General features: G+C 46.6%; 1 protein-coding gene across 3 annotated transcripts in view; it reads left to right on the top strand.

Moving 5' to 3' along the window:
- LOC144602059 (tumor protein p53-inducible protein 11-like) overlaps window positions 1–24,779 on the top strand; it is an 88,052-nt gene that overhangs the window by 48,982 nt on the left and 14,291 nt on the right. The window lies entirely within an intron of this gene.

Below are 24,779 nucleotides of genomic sequence, written 5' to 3'. Positions count from 1 at the left end.
TACGTTTCGAAGTTTACATATTTGGTCCCAATTTCAAAGCCCGTATATCACAAACACTTTCCTAACAACCTGATGAACTGGACCTGACACCTCCAAATATTTGTGAACAGAACCCCTCAAAACACCCTTAAAATGAGTAACTTTGCTTTACACTTTCCTCGAGATTCATCCATGTCGATGGAGTTAAAGGCACAATGAAATAGCAGCTTTAGGCCCCACTTCTGAAATTCATTGACACGTCACTGCCATTTTAAAATGAACACAATGTGATTTCCCAGATAGACACAAAATGCTGGAGTAACTCAGCGGGACAGGCAGCATCTCTGGAGAGAAGGAATGGGTGATGTTTCGGGTCGAGACCCTCGCATAGTGTTTTGAGCATCTGTCTCCAAATTGCTTCGGCCAAAGAACATCACTTCCTTACTGTGCAGCATTTAATTGCAAGGACTTCATGTCCGTACATTTTATCAGTCTAAGGCTTCTTAAACCCGCTCGCATTATTCACTACTTGTACGTTTCCCTATCCCAAATTGTGATCATTTGTACAGAACAATGAAAACAATGGTCTGAATGTCAACCATTGGGTCTGATCACTTTATAAACCCCATTAGAGATTGGAACATTAGTTCACTTCTACTCTCTTCCTTCTATTTTATTGGCCAAGTTATCATTGTTCCTTCAAAGGTATCACAAAATGCTGGAGTAACTCAGCATCAGTAAACACCATGCGAGGGTCTCGACCCCAAACATCACCCATTCCTTCTCTCCAGAGATGCTGCCTGTCCCGCTGAGGTTACTCCAGCATTTTGTGTCTATCTGGGAAATCACATTCAGTCTGAAGAAGGGTCTCGACCTGAAACGTCACCCATTCCTTCTCTCCTGAGGTGCTGCCTGACCCGCTGAGTTACTCCATCATTTTGAGATACCTTCGATTTGTACCAGCATCTGCAGTTATTTTCCTACACATTGTTCCTTCAAAGCTATATTATAAAACCCCATTTGAAAGTCCTGTTGAACATAAGGCATTTGGTCAACCTTTCACTCCACTATTTCAAAGTAATTGAATAATCTAATGCAATTTGCCTTTAACAAATTATTTAAACTGGTCCCCATTAAATCATGGTTCTCGGCTCCGAATGAATTTTATTCCTTCTAATGGTTATTGGTAGTTTATGACATTAGAGTGACTAGCCTTTGGTTGATGTGTTTGTCCATTTCTCACATTTTGAACATGGATCTAATATTTGTAATCCTCCAGTCCCTAGCACTATTCAAAGAGTATTGAAAGATTGTCACGGAGCCATTGAATCATGCATATGAAATAGGCCTTGTAGCCGACCATGCTCATACTCATCCAACACTAATCCCATTGTACTCTCCCCACATTCCTATCAATTCCACCACTCGCAAACAAATTAAGGACAATTAACAGTGGCCAATTAGCCTATCAACCTGCATGCGTTTAGGATGTGGGAGGAAACCAGAGCACCCGGGGAAAACCCACACAGTCACAGGGAGAACATGTAAACTCCACACAGGCAGCACCAGAGGTCAGCATGGAACACAAGTCATTGACGCTGTGAGTTGCCCTCCCGTTCCCCACACAATGGCAGGAGTTCCCCACAAACTAGAAAAAACTGCTCTATCTGTACCAGATTCCCTTTCTTGTCTTGGATTAACCCCACTGGCCCTTTGCATATCTTTGTACTTTCCATGTGTTCTGAAAATAATTTTGCATTCTCTTTCATGCACATGCTATTCTTCTCTCTGTGCACACTGACTTATCTTTTCCCCGCAGTGCCTGTACTCTGCCTGCTGTTCGGTTGGATTACTTAGTCCCCTTTCTAGTTCAGCAGAACTTTTGTTTTACTTGCATCCAGAGAGCCTGAGCTTCCAATGATCAATGTTTTGAGACCGTGCCCTTTCACCCGATGAAAGCTCGTCGACCTGCTGAATACTTCATAGAGTCTTACAGCACACAAACAGGCCCTTCGGCCCATCTAGCTCATGCCGACCTCGATGCCCCAGTTACAGTCGTCCCATCTACCTGCATTTAGCCCAAGTCCCTCTAAACTTTTCCTATCCATGTACCTGTCCAAATATCATTTACATGTTATTATAGCACCTGTGCCAGCTAATTCCACGTACCCGCCACCCTTGGTGTTTAAAAACTTGCCCCTCAGGCTCTCGTCAAACCTTTCCCCTCTCAATCCAAACCTACATCCTCCGGTATTCGATCCCCCTACTCTGGGCTCCCCCCAAAAGACATTCACTCCATCTACTCCCCTCATGATCTCACACACCTCTATGAAATCATTCCTCATTGTCCCGCGCTCCAAGGAACATGGTCCAAGCATGCCCGACCTCTCCCAACAGCAGGTCCTATCGAGTCCTGCGAACTTCCTGGAAATCTTTTCTGCACTCCCTCCGGCCCTACAATATTCCTCCCACAGCAGGGCGACCAAAACTGAACACAACGCTCCAAATGAGGCTCTGCGCCCTGCACAACTGTAACATAACATCCCAACTCCCACACTCAATAGCCCTGACGGACGAAGGCCAATGTACCAGGAAGGCTTTCGCTACGTTGGTCTTTGTCGGTGTTATGTACTGTGTAGAAAGGAACTGCAGATGCTGGTTAAGTGCTGGAGTAACTCAGCAGGTCAGGCAGCATCTGTAGAGAACAAGGATGGGTGACTTTTTGGGTCAGGACCCTTCTTCAGACTGGGGATGTTTTGGGTCGGGTCTGAAGAAGGGTTCCTACCCGAAACGTCACCCATCCTTTTTCTCTTGAGATGCTCCCTGACCTGCTGAGAAGCTCTTGTACTGGCTTGGCCACATCTGGGACACACACTCCATACTTTAGGAAGGATGTGAAGATTCGGAGGGGTGGGGGGGGGGGGGGGGTGGCGGGCAGTCAAAACTTATTGTACAAGGCTGGGCTTGAATAATGTGGGGAGACTGGGCTGTTGCTGTCAGAATGGAGAGGGCTCAAAAAAGATGTTGTAGACATGTTCAGAATCATAAAGAGTTTTAGTGAAAAAAGTGAGAAATAACTCTCCTGGAGTAGAAAGTAATGAACCAGTGGACACCGATTTAAAGGAATTGGATAAATAAAACAACACAAGGAAACAGGGGCACCAGACACTGTAGACACTTTAGCCTGAAGCAAAAAGTAAACTGCTGAAAGAACTCAGTGGGTCGAGCAGCATCAGTGGAGTCACAGGGAGAGCCAACTCTTTTTTGATTTAGAGATACAGCGCGGAAACAGGCCCTTCGGCCCACCGGGTCCGCGCCGACCAGGGATCCCCGCACACTAACACTATCCTATACCCACTAGGGACAATTTTTTAAATTTTTTTTTTACATTTGCCCAGCCAATTAAATTACATACCTGTACGTCTTTGAAGTGTGGGTGGAAACCGAAGATCTCGGAGAAAACCCACGCAGGTCACGGGGAGAACGTACAAACTCCGTACAGACGCCGCCCGTAGTCAGGATCGAACCTGAGTCTCTGGCGCTGCATTTGCTGTAAGGCAGCAACTCTACCGCTGCGCCACCGTGCCGCTCTTTGGGTGGAGACCCAACATTACCCCCCGAGGATACCAGAGCACCCGGAGGAAAACCGCGCGGTTACAGGGAAAATGTGCAAACTCCACATAAACAGCACCACGGGTCAGGTTTGAACCTGGGCCTCTAGCGCCATGAGGCAGCAGTTTTATGCAGTTTTATGCCACCTCTATGCAGCGCTTTTAAATGACTAGCACCAGCAAAGATTGTTGAGGGAGCTGCAGAGCTGCGAAGGGCTCTGCTATTGTACATAAACAATGTACAGCCATTAGTGTCTGTGGATAAAAATATCCCATTTGCTGTTTTGCTTGAGTTGGCAGGATGATGATGTAATTTCCTGTGATTGACAGTGGACTTCCTGTCAGCTGTGTGGCTTCCTGAACAAGCATCAAGGACAGACTCTAAACGGAAGATGGGTCAGCTCAGCCCATGCTTACACTCGCAAATACTTAGTAATAACCAGCACCCCAGCCTGATCTCTCAGCAATGGGAAGAAGACTGGGAGCAGATGTTCTGTCCCATTCTCATTGCCTTGAATTGCATTCTGTGTACTTGTGGCATTGTGATTTTCATTTTGTCTTCATTGAGCGAGCAGCCGACTGGCCCATCTCCCAAGCAGACAGGGAGATGTCATAGAAGGAAATGAAATTTGACATTATGACGTTATGAAATGTGACATTAGATGGGACTGAGGCAGGGCAGGAGGAGTGGGCTTTCAGTATGATAGTGCTGGGAACATCTCCTGATAGTCCCCAACAGTGTTCCAGAAGGACTTTCATGATGGACAACTCAAATGGTTGGGAGAGGCTTTGGGAAGGTGGGCAGCTCCTATGAGAACTTGAGAGAACAACCAGCTGTCAATAAGTTAAGTGATGGCAATTGAGCCAATTACACCCTTTAAATTCTCAAAATCCACTGTTTGGTTAATTAGAATGTTTCATCCTCCGTTTTCTGTCAAAGTCTGAGGAGCAAGCAAATAAATTCATCTTCACAGGATGTAGTTATGCAGCTTTCCACTTAAACATGCGACTGCACATCCCGTACCGTGAGAACGATTAACGATTTAGACGAGGGAATTGAATGTAACATCTCCAGTGTGCGGATGACACAAAGTATCATGGCAGAAGACAAAGGAATCATTATGAGAAACCAAAGGCCTGATGAGAACAAGGAATTACACAAACTTAGTGATAGGAAAAATACTGGCCATAAAAAGTAAAACATTACAACTTTTCCACACATCTGGGAACTTTGTATGCAATCATGTATGTGATTACACGCAGCCAAGGGGATTGAAGGAAGTGCCGCAGAATTCCATGAATTCCGTACTTTTGATTATGTTCCATGTGGAACACAATCCCACCACAGTAAAACCCCAACAGACCTTCTATCCGATTGTTTGGAAATCCAGATGGTTTGGCACGAGGCTCACTGGGTGCTGGTTCCCACTTTGTGTTCAACACACCGGGGCCCCAGTTCCCACACACTGGGGCTCTAGTTCCCACTCTCTCTCTCTCTAAAGGGCCTGTCCCACTTAGGCGATTTTAAGGTGACTGCGGGCGACTAGGCTATCGCCGACAGTTCTCCGGGGTGTCGCGGGCATGATCATGAGGAGTCTTCCAAGAATCATAGTGGATCTCGGCGCGTTGCTGAGAAATCATCCGGTATGAAATTTCTCAGCGACAGCTGGCTTGTCGCCAGGTATCGTTGCTTATTGTGGGCGCTGTCGCATGCTATCCCCAGGTTTGCTAGGTTCTCTTCGATGCATTTAGAAGCACATAATATTAAATTAAGTAAAGTCATTTGAAGATACCATAAAATACATGTGTTTAACCAATTTATTTACCGTCAGGCCATTTGACAGGTAGATTGGAGGCGACAGTTTGACGGTCAGGTAAGCGTGGGAATTTTCACGATGTTTATGACCATCAGCGATTACATTTAAAGTAGGCTCCCAACCCAGATATGCAACACAGAAACCAGATATGCATCTCCCGTACATTTTCAAAGAATGCCCACATTCTGCACAAAAATCCATTTAACCACTTATGAAATTAAATTTCTTAATACTGCTATTAGTAAACTGGAAGTCAATCCAGTTGAGATGAAACTGGAAGTCAATCCAGGGCAAGATGTTATATTTCAAAACTCTCAAGTACTTACCGACTTGTCAGCGATTTCAGCGAAAATTAGGACGCCGGAGAAGCATTGACAGCGTGGGAATTTTGCGATGTTTCCGAAGACTGTGTAATCTCGACCTGACTCGGCATTGTCGTGGTCATTGTCGTCGGGTAAAAGAAAATGTTGCCGATCTGCTACGACTTTGACAGTCGCCAGCAGTCGCCTGAAAAATCGCCTAAGTGGGACAGGCTCTTCACACACTAGGTCTCTGGTTCCCACTCTCTCTAACACACTAATTTCACCAAGGAAAAGAACATAGAGGACAGTGCGATCAGTGTGAAGAACACTAATATGCAAGGACAGTTGGAGAACATGGAGGAGGTGTTGGGGTTCTTGAAGACTATTAAAGTGGATAAATCCTAGAGCCTGATGGGATCTATGGCAGGTTATTGCTCTGGAAGGTTAGATTGCATGGGATCCATGGAGAGATAGCTGAATGGATAGAAAATTGGCTTAATGAAAGGAAGCACAGGATGGTGGAAGGTTGCTTTTTGGACTGAAGGCCTGTGATTAATGGTGTGCCTCAGGGTTCGGTGCTGGGCCCATTGCTATTTGTTATCTATATCAATGATTTGGATGAGAATGTACTTGGCAGATTAGCAAATTTGGAGATGACATTGCAAATATTGTAGATAATGGTATTGTAGAGAGTGAAGATGGTTGTCAAATATCACAGTAGGATCTTGATCGGTCGGGCAATTGGGCAGAGGAATGGTTGATGGAATTTAATACAGAAAAATGTGAGGTGTTGCTTTTTGGGAAGTTTAGCATGGGCAGAGAATACAGTGAATAGTAGCTAGAGGGAGTGTTGTGGAGCAGAGGGATCTGAGAGTACAGATGCATAGTTCCTTGAAAGTGGCATCACAGGTGGAAGGGTGGTCAAGAAGGATCTCAGCACATTGGCCTTCATCAGTATAGAACTTGGTAGGTTATGGTATAGTTGTATAAGACACTAGACCAAGTGGACCCGTTGGGCCCAAACCTCTCCTGCATTGGTGCAGCACCCTCTCCCCCCTCCCCGCTCCCCCTCTCCCCCTCCCTCCACCCCCTCCCCTCCCTCCTTCCGGAGGGGTAATAAGGTACTATCGTAAGGTTTATGAAACAATTAGACAGGTACATGGATAGAATAGGTCTAGAGGGATATGGGCTAAAAGCAGACAGGTGGGACTAGTGTAGAATGGGTCATGTTAGTCAGCGTGGGCAAGTTGGGCCAAAGAGCCTGTTTCAACGCTCTATGACTATGGCAAGGGATTGCAGGAGTCTTGGATGAACATTTTTGCAACTTTCCAGCTACAGGCAAAGTTGTGGGGGACATATTGTCTGAAGAAACTTTCCTGAGAAACAGAAAAAAGCAGATATTATCACAACGTTTAAGAAACATTTAGACAGGTACATGGTTAGTACAGGTTAGAGTGATACAGCGTAGAAACAGGCCCTTTGGCCCAACTTGCCCACACCGGCCAACATGTCCCAGCTACACTAGTCCCACCTGCCCACATTTGGCCCGTATTCCTCCTAGCCTGTCCTATCCATGTACCTGTCTAACTGTTTCTTAAATGTTGCGATAGTCCATGCCTCAACTACCTCCTCCGGCAGCTTGTTATATACCCTCAACACCCTTTGTGTGAAAAAGGTACCCCTTAGATTCCTATTAAATATTTTCCCCTTCACATTAAACCTATGTCCTCGGGTCCTCAATTCACCCACTCTGGGCAAGAGATTCTGTGCATCTACCCAATCTATTCCTCTCATGATTTTATATACCTCTTCCTCCTGCCCTCCAAAGAATAGAGCCCTAGCCTACTCAACCTTCTGCAACCTTAAGAGCATGACAGAAAGCTTGTGGGGAATATAAAAACGGACTGTCAAAGTTTCTTTAGGTATGTAAAAAGGAAAAGATTAGTGGACAAATGTAGGTCCCTTACAGTCTGAGACAGGTGAATTTATATTGTGAAATAAGGAAATGGCAGAACAGTTACTTTGGTTCTGTCTTCACTAAGACACAAACAATCTCCCGGAAATACTAGGATATCGAGGATCTAGTGGGAGGGAGGAACTGAAGGGAATCCACATTAGTCAGAAAATGGTGTGAGGTAAACCGTTGGGACTGAAGTCAAATAAATCCCCAGGGCCTGATGGTCTGCATCCCAGAGTACTCAAGGAGGTGGCCCTAGAAATCGTGGATGCATTGGTGATCATTTTTCAATATTCTCTCGACTCTGGATCAGTTCCTGTGGACTGGAGGGTAGCCAATGTTACTCCACTTTTTCAGAAAGGAGGGAGAGAGAAAACGGGGAATTATAGAGCAACTTGCCTTACAGATTGGACACAACCTCAGAAAACCTGCCACAAACATCACCCGGCAAGCCCTGAAATGGAACCCCCAAGGAAAAAGGAACAGCTGAAGAAGAGGTGTCCAGGCAGAAATGTCTGGGAGTGGGCTCAACTGGGGAGATCTTGAAAGAACCGCCAACAACCGAGTGAGGTGGAGGACATTTGTCAATGGCCTGTGCTTCCTAGAGGAGCCAAGGGCTTAAGAAGAAGACGAAGCCTTACATCGGTAGTGGGGAAGATGCTCGATTATTAAAGATGTCATAGCAGCGCATTTGGAAAGCAGTGATGGGATCGGCCACAGTCAGCATGGATTTATGAAGGGGAAATTATGCTTAACTAATCTTTTGGAATTTTTTGAGAATGTAACAAGTAGAATGGATATGGGAGAGCCAGTGGATGTGGTGTATCTGGACTTTCAAAAAGCCTTTGACAAGGTCCCACACAAGAGATTAGTGTGCAAAATCAGAGCACATGGTATTGGGGGTAGGGTTTTGACATGGATAGAGAACTGGTTGGTAGACAGGAAGCAAAGAGTAGGTATTCACGGGTCCTTTACAGAATGGCAGGCAGTGACTAGTGGGGTGCTGCAAGGCTCGGCGCTGGGACCCCAGTTGTGTGTACAATATATATTAACGATTTAGACGAGGGATTTAAGTGTAACATCTCTAAGTTTGCGAATGACACAAAGCTGTATGGCAGTGTGAACTGCGAGGAGGATGCTATGAGGCTGCAGGGTGACTTGGATAGGTTGGGTGAGTGGGCAGATGCATGGCAGGTGCAGGGGCTTGATCGCCCCGATGCGGAGTGCTCGACCTGCTGGTTGCGGGAGCCAAGATCGCCTTGACAACGGAAGGTTCGAGTGCCCCGACCGCGGGAGAACAAAGAGGTTCTGTAGAACTTTGCAAGTTTCTTTGTAATCTACCCCTCATTCCTTTAACTCTGGTAATAGAAGTCCAAAGCTAATCTTCCCCAAGCGGGCCAGCTAAAGAGAGGAGGTGAAACTTTCATCTATAAAAAGTTTCAGACTGACCCCATGTATCCCATGTATTGAATGCAGCCAAGCACGAGCAAGGGAGGTTTGTTCAGTTTGCAAGGCAGATTACTCACTGTCTCCAGAGCCCTGAATGTAAGAGGCATGGACTGCCTCTGGTCCAGCTGTTCACCACAGTCGGTCATAATGGGCTGCTCCCACCCGTACAACACCAGGGCCATTTACCAAAGGGCCCACAGGGTGCAACAATATAACTGCCCTTCATTTAGCAGATTCCACCCTTCTCCAGCAAACCTCAGCAGGCGGGAGACCACTGTGAACTACTCAGCTCCAGTAAAAGCTGGAGCGCTTTGGCCCTGCTTTGCATCTGAATAGTCTGCACAGCAGAACATTAAAACTAACTGTGTCTGTCTGTAGTGGGTAACTTTCCATCCATTCAAACCACAAACAAGGCCTGAACACTGCCACACATGTGGCAAGGATGCTGGCTTAAGATGCTGTTGTATTTGAGCTGGTTTTGTTTGTTTTGGGGGTTGTTGTACTTCTGACAATTTGGCAGAGAAAGTTGAATGGGCTGTTCAGCCTTTACTGTTTGCCAGTTGACTGAGTTTTGATCAAAAGCGCACACAGTAAGTGTGACTGGGTAATTAACGTGCTCGTCAGTGACTTGGAGGAGTTGTCATGGATTCCTCTGTGGATGGGGGCGTGCAGTGATGGCGATAGTGTGCAGCGCATGTTTTGACATCACCTGAAGGGCAACCTGCAGTGTTGCCCATCTACCACATGCTTCCTCTGCTAGAGGTTTTCATCCAGATCGCCGACACCCTCACTGCAAATGTCCATAGGTTCCTCAGCACCCAACCCTTGACCCCTTCTGAATCACCTTATCACCAACACCTGACCCTCAATGGCTTCATCGCCCAACCTCTGACCCCCACCACCTGACCTTTGACCCACTTGAAGGCCTCATCATCCAAAATGTGACCCTCGATTGATTCATCAAATAATCTATGTTATCAATCACCTTACTGAACCCTTTGGAGCTGATTGCATTGCCCCATTAATTTCACCCAATGCTTTTTTATTCCCCATGGATTCAAATTTCTTTCAGGTCCTCACCCACTGTTCGAATAATTTATCACCATTATGTCTGAATCTTCAGAACAGAATTGACAAGAGGCGATGGAAATTTATAGTCACACAGCACAGAAACAAGCTCCCTGTGCATGAAACACATCTAAAATATTTTACTAACTTTTTCCTTTTTACTAATGTAGAGAGGCGATGTTTCTATTGATCTTATATCCTTTATTTTACCTGGGAGAGAAGACGGCCAAGTAAGAGCTATGTATTAGGCTGAGACATCTAACATTATTATTTGCTCTTTGCCATCCAAGTAATATCTTTCCCCACTATCAATAGATATTGCAACTGAGACTCAATTTCATAACTGTGGATCCAATTAATTTCCAAGGGAAATTCCAGACACATTTTCTTATCAAAATGCCAGAATAGAATCATAGAAAAATATGTGCAGGAGTAGCCCATTCAGCCCTTCGAGCCAGCACCACCATTCAATATGATCATGGCTGATCGTCTAAAATCAGTACCCCATTCCTGCTTTTTCCCCATATCCCTTAATTCCTTTACCCCTAAGAGCTAAATCTAACTCTCTTGAAAACATCCAGTGAATTGGCCTCCACTGCCTTCTGTGGGAGAGAATTCCACAGATTCATAACTCTGGGTGAAGAAGTTTTTCCTCATCTCAGTCCTAAATGGCCTACCCCTTATTCTTAAACTGTGACCCATGGTTCTGGACTCCTCCAACATCGGGACCATTTTTTCTGCACCTCGCCTGTCCAATCCTTTGAGAATTTAATATGTTTCTATAAGATGCCCTCTCATCCTACTGAATCACAGTGAATACAAGCCCAGTCGACCCATTTTTTCATCATATGTCAGTCCCGCCATCCCGGGAATTAACCTGGTGAACCTACGCTGCACTCCCTCAATAGCAAGAATGTCCTTCCTCAAATTAGGAGACCAACATTGCACACAGTACTCCAGGTGCGTTCTCACCAGGGCCCTGTAGAACTGCATAGGACCTCCTTGCTCCTAAACTCAAATCCTTCCACAATGAAGGCCAACATGTCATTAGCTTTCTTCACTGCCTGCTGTACCTGCATGCTTACTTTACAGGAATATGAAATAAAGACAAAAATGACGATGGAAACATTCAATGGGTTAGGCAGCATCTCTGGAAAAAGAATCTGAGTAAATAATCCAGGTGAATTTCTGGGCTACTAAGCTATAATGACCTAAAATGTTGACTCTGTTTCTCTCTCCACAGTTGCTGCCTGACCTGTTGAGTCTTTATTTCAGATTTCCAGCATCTGCAGTGCAGTGCATCATTAACAGAACGCAGCTTGTATATATAACTGTTTTTGGATACGCCATGATTATTAAAATGCTTCCCAAAATCAACATAGTAACTGTTAGCTTCACCAATAACATGGGTAGTTTGTAACACTGCCGTTAAAGCTTCCCCACATTACAGATATTGCATTGGGTATATTCCTTCTGAATATCCTGTTGTTTTGCAGGTTGGGTAGGAATCTTCTCCAACAAACACCCTTTCTCACACAGAGGGCGGTGGGTGTAGGGAACAAGCTGCCAGAAGAGGTAGTTGAGGCAGGGGCTATCCCAACATTTAAGAAACCCTTGAATGTGCCTTGTTGCTCTGACAACTGACAGACAATAGACAATCCCTTCGACAATGTGACAGGCCAGGTTGGAAACCAGAGGAGAGCAGTGATGCAGTTTGCCCCTTAATTGGCATCAATGACCAAGCATCAGTGCAAGGGAAGAGTGCAAATGGACCTCTGGTTGAAATCAACCCCTCATTTCATTCGTCAGTGTTGGGCCACAGTCTCCTCCAGCTCGTGCTCCAAGCTCACAATGTCTCTTTCAGCACTCACTTACATCTACGCAATGTGCCTTTAATACACACACACAAATCTGTAACATGCCCCTCAAGAGCACAATGAAGTTCACCCACCGCTGTCTTCATACACTCGTGAATCAGTGCAATCCGCACAATGTCCCTTTATGTAGGCATTAGTTCGTACAATACATGGCTGTTATTCACTGCAATCCAGAATGATTTCTTTATTAATGGCTGAGATCCTCCTAATCCCTCTATGTGCACAGTATTCCTTTAACGCAGAGTTTGCCACAAGCGCTCCATTAATATGCACAGTGGGTCGTTCAAAGCAAAGGTTTGTGAAGTCCCGCTGAAAGAAGGGGATTGCATTTTTAAAGCATCTTTCGCAAACCTCGGATGCCTTTACAGCTCATTTGAAATGAAGTCACTGTTTAGTGAGCACAGCAAGATTACAGAAGCAATGATACAGTAATGACTGGATCATCTTTGACCAGCAATGTTGAGCAAGAGAATAAGGATTGGCCAGGAAGCGCGAGACGAGCCCCTTGGTGGCACGGTGGTGCAGCAGTAGAGTTGCTGCTTTACAGCGCTTACAGCGCCAGTGACCGCGTTCGATCGTGACTACAGGTGTTGTCTTCATGGAGTTTGTACATTCTCCCCATGACCATGTGGGTTTTCTGAGATCTTCAGTTTCCTTTCACTCTTCAAAGATGTAGTTTGTAGGTTAATTGACTTGGTAAAAATGTAAATTGTCCCTAGTGTACGTAGGATAGTGTTAATGTGCGGGGATCACTGGTAGGTATGGACTCAGTGGGCCGAAGGGCCTGTTTCCATGCTGCATCTCTAAATTAAACTAAACTCGTGAAATGGAACAAATCATGTGGACAGATCCCACCGTTCCATCCAGGGTTTCCTCTCAACAATTTTAATGCCTTCAATTGCAAGGCATTGACGATTATCAAAGTGTGGACAGTTACCCCTCTAACCCCAAATCCTGCAACAAGACAGGGAATATCCCAACTAGTTCTCCCTCTGCCACAAAGAAATGGGCAATACCATGTAGTGAGAATGTAACTTCATGTTAGAAACACTGGCCTATTTACTGGCAGGAATATTCAAGAGAAGCAGATACAATCAGTGCAAGGTATAGAAAACGCAGAACCTTAACCAGAATTCAAGCATTTTAAAATGCAAGTCCAATGAGCATCAAGCAAATGAATTAACCAAACTTTTACAAACTCCTGAACTGTTGGTTATAAGGTCCCATTCCTACCCAACACATAGAATTTAGGAAAGATTGCTAAACAGTGAACTAGAAATCAAATGGCTGAAGGAGACTTTTATGGTTTAATATATATATATACACATTCACTCATTTGAAGCATCTCAAGGTTCCCATATCAAACCACGGAAGGAGGAGATATTTGCACAATGATCAATTCCATTTGCAACTCCAGTTAAAGAAGCAGCCCATATTGGCATGCACCCAGCTCAGTGGCAGTAACATTCAGGCCATGTGGTACCAGGTTATGACGGATCCCAATGGCAGGGAATTTAATCTCTCGCCCTTTGCATTTGTTTGCATTACCATCACTGGGTCCCCTACTATCAAAGCCCTGAAGATCACCAATGACCAACATGAACACCACGTTTACAAGAGCAGGTGGGAAGTTTTGTATCCTGGGCATTCGGCCCATCAAGTTTACCCTGCCATTCAATCGTGGCTGACCTACCCTTCCCTCTCACCCCCATACTCCTCATGACCCCTGACACCCGCCCGCAGTGCAATGGAACACGCTCCACCTGCCCGGATGAGAGCCGCTCCAACAATCTGAAGTTGTTCGATATCATCCAGAACAATGGAGTCAGTGATTGGCACCTCATTAACCACAACAAAAAGTCTTTGGTTAAAATGTAGCCAGTCTGCAAAAAGCACTGCTGATACACACCCAGCCAGTCCCACCAGCAGCTGTCAAGCTCTGAGACCTCTTCCAACAGGCAGAACAAAGTTAGTAGGGACAGGGGAACCTCACCACCTTCCCCTCCAAGTGTAATAATAATAATAATATATTCCTTTATTCGTCCCACACCGGGACAATTTACAAGTGTCATGCCAGCGTGACTGGGAAACCTATCACCGTTCGTCCTTAGTCATTGAATCCAAATGCTGGCTATCCACCCCTGCCCCCCACAAATAAATAAGAAAAGGCTATTCAGGGCTGACTTATACTTTAGTTGTTGTTTACCCAGCCTTATTCCATTTCTCCATGCCGTCACTGAACAAAATCCATCACTTAATTTAAAAAGTTGCAGTTGAGCCAACATGCCCAATCCAGATCTCTACTCAACTTTGTTTGTAAAAGTACCTCCTGACATCACTCCAAAATAGTGCGAATGTTCTGCTCCCTTTTGCTGCAGTTCTTCACCTAGATTTTCTGTCCAGCTTCTCTTTCTAATAATTTTAATATTTTAAACATCACTGCCCCTGACCCCACTCCTCTACCCTTTAGTTTCTAATCTAAAGCAAATGGAAACTGTTCAAGGAACTTTTCTCCCTATTTAACTCTGAAGTCTTGGTGTTATTTTGGTGAATCCTCTGAGGTCCTTTATTGAGCATGCTCCTCCCAAACGTGACAAACCAAGGTTCTGTTCATTGGAACCACTATGTCCTACCCTTTGTATTCCAGCTCCCATACACCATTCGTAAACTTCTATTATCTTTTTATTTAATACATTATGCACCTGTCTTCGTTCTTTACCAGTACCATGTGCCAGTACAAATATCTTTTCAATGTTTGAATTGTACCTGCCTCAACTCCTTCCTCTGGCAGTTTGTCCATATCCCCACCACCATCTGTGTGGGGGAAAAAAAAAACCCTTCGGGTCCCTATGAAATGTTTTCCCTCTCACCTAAAACCTATGCCATCTAGTTCTTGACTTCCCTACCATGGGAAAAAGATTGTGTACACACCCTATTGAATCCCCTCATGATTTTATACACCTCCCACAACCAAACAATTTAACAAAGTAATTATTATTCCACAACAAATGCACTTGGTCAAAAGGGTTTGTGATTTCTTTGCCAAGAAAGGATGTCTTGTCCAGTCTGCACCTTTGAGACTAGAAGAGAGTGGACTGAGCGTCCAATTAGTCAATTTAGTGGCTGATATAAACAAGGCTTGCACAAGGGGTGCAGCCCTGTTGAGGGAAGTGCCCTGTGAGAAAAGTGCGAGTCTTTGGGCCCAGTGAGAAAAGTGCGAGTCTTTGGCTGAGAGTGAGAAAAGTGCGAGTCTTTGGGCCCTGTGAGAAAAGTGCGAGTCTTTGGCTTCGAGTCTTCGGCAAGGAGGCTGAGATGAGGAGGTTACACTTGTTTTTAAGCCTGATTTGGTTTTTGACACTAAAGTAATGGCGGACAAGTTGATGCAGTGTGTTTCCTGCAGGATGTGGGAAGGTAGGGACACTGCTGAATCTTCTGGGAGTGTTGTATTTAAATGCGCGAAGTATAAAAAATAAAGTGGATGAGCTTGAGGCTCAGTTAGACATTGGCAAGTATGATGTTGTGGGAACCACAGAGACATGGCTACAAGAGGACCAGGGCTGGGAACTGAATATTCAGGGGTACACAACTTGTAGAAAAGACAGACAGGTGGGCAGAGGGGGTGGGGTAGCTCTGTTGGTAAGGAATGATATTCACTCCCTTGCAAGGGGTGACATAGAATCAGGAGATGTAGAATCAGTATGGATAGAAATGTGGAATTGTAAGGGTAAAAAGACCCTAATGGGAGTTATCTATAGGCCCCCAAACAGTAGCCTCGACATAGGGTGCAAGTTGAATCAAGAGCTGAAATTCGCATGTAATGCTACGGTGGTTATGAGAGATTTCAACATGCAGGTAGACTGGGAAAATCAGGCTGGTAATGGACCCCAGGGAAGAGAGTTTGTGGAGTGCCTCCGAGATGGATTCTTAGAACAGCTTGTACTGGAGCCTACCAGGGAGAAGGCAATTCTGGATTTAGTGTTGTGTAATGAACCTGATCTGATAAGGGGACTCGAGTTAAAAGAGCCACTAGGAGGCAGTGATCACAATATGATAAGTTTTACTCTACAAATTGAGAGGGAGATGGGAAAATCGGAAGTGTCAGTATTACAGTATAGCAAAGGGGATTACAGAGGCAAGAGGCAGGAGCTGGCCAGATTTGACTGGAAGGAGGCCCTAGCAGGGAAGATGGTGGAACAGCAATGGCAGGTATTCCTGGGAATAATGCAGAAGATGCAGGATCAATTTATCTCAGAGGAGGAAAGATTCTAAGGGGAGTAAGAGGCACCCGTGGCTGACAAGGGAAGTCAAGGACAGCATAAAAATAAAAGAGAAGTAGTACAACAAAGCAAAGAAGAGTAGGAAGCCAGAGGATTGGGACTCTTTTAAAGAGCAACAGAAGATGACTAAAAAGGTAATACGGGGAGAAAAGATGAGGTACGAGGGTAAGCTAGCCAATAATATAAAGGAGGATGGTAAAAGCTTCTTTAGGTATTTGAAGAGGAAAAAAATAATCAAGGCAAATGTGGGTCCCTTGAAGACAGAAGCAGGGGAATTTATTATGGGGAGCAAGAAAATGGCAGACGAGTTGAACCGGTACTTTGGATCCGTCTTCACTAAGGAAGATACAAGCAATCTCCCAAATGTTCTAGTGGCCAGAGATCCTAGGGTGACGGAGGAACTGAAGGAAATCCATATTAGGCAGGAAATGGTGTTGGGTAGACTGATTGGACTGAAGGCTGATAAATTCCCAGGGCCTGATGGTCTGCATCCCAGAGTACTTAAGTAGGTGGCTCCAGAAATTGTGGACGCATTGGTAATCATTTTCCAATGTTCTATAGATTCAGGATCAGTTCCTGTGGATTGGAGGGTAGCTAATGTTATCCCATTTTTTAAAGAGGGTCGGGAGAGAGAAAACGGGAAATTATAGACCAGTTAGTCTCACATCAGTGGTGGGGAAGATGCTGGAGTCAATTATAAAAGACAAAATTGCGGAGTATTTGGATAGCAGTAACAGGATCATTCCGAGTCAGCATGGATTTACGAAGGGGAAATCATGTTTGACTAATCTTCTGGAATTTTTTGAGGATGTAACTAGGAAAATTGACAGGGGAGAGCCGGTGGATGTGGTGTACCTCGACTTTCAGAAAGCCTTCGACAAGGTCCCACATAGGAGATTCGTGGGCAAAATTAGAGCACATGGTATTGGGGGTAGGGTACTGGCATAGATAGAAAATTGGTTGGCAGACAGAAAGCAAAGAGTGGGGATAAATGGGTCCCTTTCAGAATGGCAGGCAGTGACTAGTGGGGTACCACAAGGCTCGGTGCTGGGACCGCAGCTATTTACAATATACATTAATGACTTGGATGAAGGGATTAAAAGTACCATTAGCAAATTTGCAGATGATACAAAACTGGGTGGTAGTGTGAACTGTGAGGAAGATGCTATGAGGTTGCAGGGTGACTTGGACAGGTTGTGTGAGTGGGCGGATACATGGCAGATGCAGTTTAATGTGGACAAGTGTGAGGATATCCACTTTGGTGGTAAGAATAGGAAGGCAGATTATTATCTGAATGGTGTCAAGTTAGGAAAAGGGGACATACAACGAGATCTGGGTGTCCTAGTGCATCAGTCACTGAAAGGAAACATGCAGGTACAGCAGGCAGTGAAGAAAGCCAATGGCCTTCATAACAAGAGGAGTTGAGTATAGGAGCAAAGAGGTCCTTCTGCAGTTGTACAGGGCCCTAGTGAGACCGCACCTGGAGTACTGTGTGCAGTTTTGGTCTCCAAATTTGAGGAAGGATATTCTTGCTATTGAGGGCGTGCAGCGTAGGTTTACTAGGTTAATTCCCGGAATGGTGGGACTGTCCTATGTTGAAAGACTGGAGCGACTCGGCTTGTATACACTGGAATTTAGAAGGATGAGAGGGGATCTTATCAAAACATAAGATTATTAAGGGGTTGGACACGTTAGAGGCAGGAAACATGTTCCCAATGTTGGGGAAGTCCAGAACCAGGGGCCACAGTTTACGAATAAGGGGTAGGCCATTTAGAACGGAGATGAGGAAAAGCTTTTTCAGTCAGAGAGTTGTATTCAAGAGAGAGCTAGATAGAGCTCTTAAGGATAGCGGAGTGGGGGGGTATGGGGAGAAGGCAGGAACGGGGTACTGATTGAGAATGATCAGCCATGATCACATTGAATGGTGGTGCTGGCTCGAAGGGCCGAATGGCCTATTCCTGAACCTATTGTCTTTTGTCACATCTAACTGCCTGGACTTGTAGTCAGGTTCCGGCATTTAACCAAGAGCGTTTAACTAAGTTCAGCACCGGTTTATTTAAAAACCATAGCTGAAATGCCGTGCTTGACAGTTTAATAGAACCATTCGATTTCAGGCTTTATTATCCTGCAGGACTCCGTGTGGACAGGTGGCCTTTGCGCATTGAGCAATGAGTCAGGCAGCACACTGACAGAGTGGTATCATACAGCAACACTTAACATCCCAGCAGGGCCACTCCACCCGCACAATTCAAATCGACTTCTCCAAATACCAACCTCTCCATCCCGAGATTATAAATAAACACCTCCCGCTGAGGCAAATACAAAGAATGACAAGACACGTAAAAACCACAGCAAATAATAACACACAGCAGCATTTTACACACATTAATTGAAGGTACATTAGCAATTTCTTAAAGCCACTCTGTTACACTAACACAAACAGAGAGTGATGGAAGGACTCGGCAAGTCAGGCAGCATCTGCGGAAGGAGTAGCAGTTAACGGTTTAGGTAGCCGAGCTTTCAGTTAGTGTGGTGGTTAGTTCTTAGACCTGAAATGTTGCCTCTGTTTCTCTTCCCACTCCAGAACTGCTGACCATTCTGTTTTTACTTCAAGTTTCCAGCAGCTGCAGTTTTAAAAGTAAAATACACATCATTAAACTGTAACTTTTTTTTCCGCAACTTAAATAATCGCCGACAGGCCAATTCACAAACACTGTTGCACGCAAACATTATTTTACACTAAAGTTAGACACAAAGTGCTGGAGTAACTCAGCGGATCAGGCAGCATCTCTGGAGAGAAAAAGGGAACCATTTTCTCCAGAGATGCTGCCTGATCTGCTGAGTTACTCCAGCACTTTGTGTCTATCTTTGGTGTAAACCAGCATCTGCAGTTCCTTTCTGTGCTATTTTACACTAGCAAATTAGCTCCTGCTGTTCATTTTAGAACTCTAATAAATAACACCAATAAACATCAGCAGCCCTGTCCCACAAACTAATTGAACAAGCAATCAATTACAGCACGTAAATAAACACTGACAGTCCATCACATGATTTCAATAAAGACCGGTAGTCCTATTCATTGATCGTTAAACACTAACCCTCTATCACACATCGTCAAATGACAGTGGACTATTTCAATGAGCATTGACAGGCAGTGACACAACCTAATGGAAGCCCAAGTCAATTTCACAATACAATAACGACTAGTGGCCCATTTTGTACCGACTGACCGCCGCACAGCCTAATCAATACAAAGTGTCTCATGAGAACATCTATATACTAAAACTCTCGTTTGTCTGTTCCTGAACTACAGCCAAAACGGTACATGGTAGCATAACAATGTTAGGCCCACCTGACTCACCGTCATCCCTTTGGTGCTAATGGAAGAGGTTTCATTGAAATCGGTGTTATATTTTAAAAGTTATTCACATTTTAAAGTTTAAATCTATCTAGGGAGGGAGGGGGGACGGATAAGGGGGGTTGAGAGGGATGGAGTGTGGGATGGGGAAGGGGGGTGGAAGGGGGGAGGGGGAGGGAGGGGGAGTGGGGTGGAGGGAGGGGGAGGATAAGGAGGGTTGAGGGGGATGGAGTAGGGGAGGGGAAGGGGGGGAGGGAGGGAGGGAGGGAGGGAGGGGGAGGGGGAGTGGAGGGGGAGGGGAAGGGGGGAAGGAGAAGGAGGATGGGGAGGGGGAGGAGGAGGGATGGGGAGGGGGGAGGGGGAGTGGAGGGGGAGAGGGAGTGGAGGGGGAGGAGGGAGGAGAGGGTGCTGCACCAATGCAGGAGAGGTTTGGGCCCAACGGGTCCACTTGGTCTAGTAAGAGATAGAAGCAAGAGTAGGCCTTTGTCACCTCGTGCTAACTGCTGTCTTTCTAAAGATCATGGCTGATATTTGACGTCAGCACCACTTTTCTGCACGAACCCCAAATCCCCGAGATTCACATAAAGTCCAAAATCCATGGGGCTTTTGTTTGAGATAATCTCATTGACGGAGCCACTAAAGCCCTCCTCTGCAGGCAGCTCCACAGGTTCATCACCAGCCGGGCGCAGAAGTACCCTCACATCTCAGTCCTGCATGGCCAGATACAGAGACTGGTTCCAGCCACTCTAGCCAGGGGAAACATCACCCCCGTGAACCCCCAGGAGAGTTGTGTATGTTTCAATAAGGTCAGCTCTAATTCTTCAAAACTATGGAGAACGCAGGCCCAGCCTGATTAATCTCTGCTCATTTCCAAATAGTGATTCCTTAATGTGTTGATCCGGATCGCCAGTGATTTCATCTCCATTTTTGCTGATCATTTGTTTACCCCCTCTCCGTGGATAAAAGCCCATCGTGAATATTATGTTGCTCTTGTTTTCCACACACCTCTAACTTCCTGATTTACCCGCCATTACTACAATGAGCCACATAAACAACTCCCACCGAGCTTCTGTCCCTTGGGGTTTTACAGCCTCACCCAAACAGATTCTACTTTCCTCTCGGCCTACGCCGATGACGTGCTCCTCGTGGTCACCGACCGCGTCGACCTGCAGAGGATGCGCGATTGCCAACGGGTCTTCTTGGCCGCCTCCTCTGCCAGGATCAACTGGGGGAAACGTTCCGGACTCTCGGTGGGACCCTGGCCGGCGGACTCCCTCCCGGAGGAGATGCGGCCTTTCACGTGCAGCACCACACAACTCCTCTACGTGGGAGTCTACCTGAGCCCCGCTGCTGAGACCTGGCCGGCGAACTGGCAGGAGCTGGAAACGAAAGTCGTGGCCCGGCTGGGGAGCTGGTCGGGTCTCCTCAGAGTGCCCTCCTACCGGGGGAGGGAGTTTGTCATTAACCAAGTAGTGGCCTCCCTGCTCTGGCACCGGTTAACCACCTTTGTCCCATCGGCCACCTTTGCTGGGATCATCCAGAAGAAGTTGGTGGACTTCTTCTGGGGCAACGGAAAGCACTGGGTCTCTGCAGCAGTCCTGAGCCTCCCGGTCGAGGAGGGCGGTCAGTCGCTGGTGTACCTCCGCACCCAGCTGGCGACTCCGCCTCAGGACCCTGCAGAGATAGGTACTCTGGGCATCCTCCCAGGTGGCACGTGCTGGCGACGCACTTTTTCCAACGGGGCTGCTGCCTTCATGCTGGTACGCGGATCCCGATGGTGGGCGTCAGCCGTGCTATCCTGCTGGGGATGCCCGGCTTCTACCGGGACTTGCTGAGAGTCTGGAACCTGGTTGCCGTTGACCGGGACCCCCCTCCACGGGCGGGGGGCGATGGCCCGGGCGTGAGAGTGGCCCCCCCTTGTCCTGCCCCACCGGGTGTCGGGGGGCCCAGGCGTGAGAGCCCCCCCCCTTGTCCTGCCCCGCCGGGTGTCGGGGGGGCTCGAACGTGTGGAGTACTCGCGACTGAGCAAACCCCCGCTCAACCGGAAGTTCTCGTCGGACCCAGGCGCCGTAATCCTTCCCGGGAGCCGGTCCCGCACAGCAAGAGCCGCCTTTCCTCGACACCCTTCATCTCCCTCCGAGACGCAGGGAGGCGTGTCCTGTACGGGCTCCTCCTCCACACCCTACACTTCCTCGCCCTGGTCCACCGTCCGGCCACTAGGTGGCGGTCGGCGTTGCCTTTCGGTCGTGAGAGGGCCCCCCAGTGGGGTCCGCAAGGAATCTACGCAGGGATTCTGCCCCTCTACATTGGGGACCTGGGGTGGAGGTTACTGCACCGAGGAGTCCCCTGCAACCTGTTTCTCTCGCGGCTCGCAGACTCGCCAGCCGCCTGCCACTTTTGCGGGCTGGAAGAGTCTGTGTACCACGTGTAGATGGAGCGTGTGAGTCTGTGTACCACGTGTAGATGGAGCGTGTGAGTCTGTGTACCACGTGTATATGGAGCGTGTGAGTCTGTGTACCACATGTATATGGAGCGTATGAGTCTGTGTACCACGTGTACATGGGGTGTGTGAGGTTGCAGTCCCTGTTCCAATATCTAAAGGGGCTGCTCCTTGCCTTCTGGCTGAACTTCTCACCCGCCATCCTCATCTTTGGACACCCTGTGCGTAGGGGAGAGGGTGGGGCTGAAGATGTCCTGGTTGCGTTGCTCCTAGGCCCGACCGAGCTGGCCATCCGCGAGTCACGGCGCCAGGCAGATAAGGGTTCAGCCCGAGCCGGCTGCCCGCCCCTTTCTCGGGGTTCCGTCCGTGGCCGGTTGGTACTTGAGGTGGGGTCCTGGGGGGTTTCTGGGACTGTTGGGCACAGCGTGGATGGTTGGTTATATAGTAGTTCATTCAGTATTTTGTTTGACTTGTATTACGGTGGTGGGTCATGTTCTGTTTTATATTGTACTGTAAATATTATTTTTAATAATTTTTAAAAACCCCAAAAAACCATGTTGATTTTCTGAGCAAAGATCCTTCCTCTCAATAAACACCAGCGATTCATTTCACAACTTCGACAAACACCAGACGACACAAAGTGTGTAGGAAGGAACTGCAGATGCTGGTTTAAACCGAAGATAGACACAAAAGGCTGGAGGGTGGCACGGTGGCGCAGGGGTAGAGTTGCTGCCTTACAGCACTTGCAGCGCCGGAGACCTGGGTTTGATCCCGACGGGCGCTGTCTGTATGGAGTTTGTACGTTCTCCCCGTGACCGCGTGGGTTTTCTCCGAGATCTTCGGTTTCCTCCCACACTCCAAAGATGTACAGGTATGTAGGTTAATTGGCTTGGTAAATGTAAAAATTGTCCCTAGTGTGTGTAGAATAGTGTTAATATGCGGGGATCGCTGGGCGGCGCAGACCCGGTGGGCCGAAGGGCCTGTTTCTGCGATGTATCTCTAAACTAAACTAAACTCAGCGAGTCAGACAACATCTCTGGAGAAAAGGAATAGGTGATGTTTCAGGTTGAGACAAGAAGTGTCTAAAGCCAAACGGTCACCTATTCCTTTTCTCCAGAGATGCTGTCTGACCCACTGAGTTCCTAGAAGAAATAAAGTTCCAGAGTAACTCAGCAGACATGGATAGGTGACGTTTTGGGTCGGGACCTGTCTTTGAGTCTGAAGAAGGGTTCTGACCCCAAACGTCACCTATGTTCTCCAAAGATGCTGCCTGATCTGCTGAGTTACTCCACCACTTTGCCTCTTTTATAAACCAGCATCTGCAGTTCATTGTTTCTCCATTAACATTAATACTGTACTGCACAACAATTTATTACACAAGCATAGACAGTCCATTGCGCCATTCCAGTCAACACTAATACAACATCAATTAACACCAATGGTTCACTTCGCAACTGCACTGAACACTAACCATCCATTTTGGAGCCTAAATAAACAGTATTGGTGGCTTTCAGAACCCCAATAAACATCAATCATCTTTTACACAATGACATAATGTTTTGATGGTTCATTTTAAAACTTCAAACCATTTAACAAATTGATAAAACATTACTGAGCTAATGCATAATCCTGATATCAATGATCTGTCTCCAATTACAATAATGGTGCCTAAGGGCCCTGTCCCAGTTTGGCGATTTTGTAGGTGACTACAGGCGACTAGGCTGTCGCCGCACGGTCGGCGGGGTGTCGCGGGCACGGTCGTGAGTCCTCTCCAAAGGGTCGCAGCGTTTTTCTGGTCGTCGCTGGATTTTGTGAAGGCATGACATTTTTTGGCGACTGTTGGTCTGACGCCAATGAGCGTAGCTTAACGTCTCCTGACGGGGGCGCTGTCGTGGGTTGTTGCCAGGTTGTCGCCTGGTGAAGTAGGTTGTCACCGGTGCTGACTTCGGCGAATTCCAAGTGTGGACTCGATCTGAACATCCATCAGTGTAATGGGTCCATAAATGATGTTAGGTTTTGTATGTTTTTGCACTTGTATTCTGTTTAAAGTTTGAATTTTAAAGTTTAAAGTTTATTGAAATTTATTGAAGTTTATTACAATATTTTTGTATGCACTGTTGTATGTTCTTATCAACCTTTTAAAAATTTTGGAAAGAACATTCTTGACATTTTGACGGAAATTTGATGTATGAATTGTATTTCAGAGTGGTTTCTCACGGCATCACTTTCAAATAGTCATGATGCAGAATGATTGGAAACCCTGCTGTACACCCCCTTTTATAGGGAAAGTGGGTGAAACGTGAATTGTCTTCAGTTGTCTTCAGTCTTCAGGGTCATAGCTTGTTGTAGCTTGTCGCGGGTGGACGTAGGTTGACTTTGGTTGTTGTAGGTTGTTGCCTCTGGTGGTAGGTCGTCGTAGGTGCGGTCGTAGGTGGACGTTCTACATGCAATGATTGGGTCGCCGGTTGTCGGTAGCTTGCCGTAGCTTGACGTCGTAGACATTGTTGCCGGGGGGGTCCAGTCACCGGTTTTTCGGCGACCTGCTAAGACTACGGCAGTCGCCGGCAGTCACCTTAAAAAACGCCTAACAGGGACAGGGCCTTTACCCAGTGGTGGCAAACACCAATAACTAATTCACAACCAC

The sequence above is a fragment of the Rhinoraja longicauda genome, chromosome 18, assembly GCF_053455715.1.
Source record: "Rhinoraja longicauda isolate Sanriku21f chromosome 18, sRhiLon1.1, whole genome shotgun sequence".
Taxonomy (NCBI): domain Eukaryota; kingdom Metazoa; phylum Chordata; class Chondrichthyes; order Rajiformes; family Arhynchobatidae; genus Rhinoraja; species Rhinoraja longicauda.
Note: the sequence above shows the minus strand (reverse complement) of the source record. Positions and strands in the feature narration are given on the sequence as shown.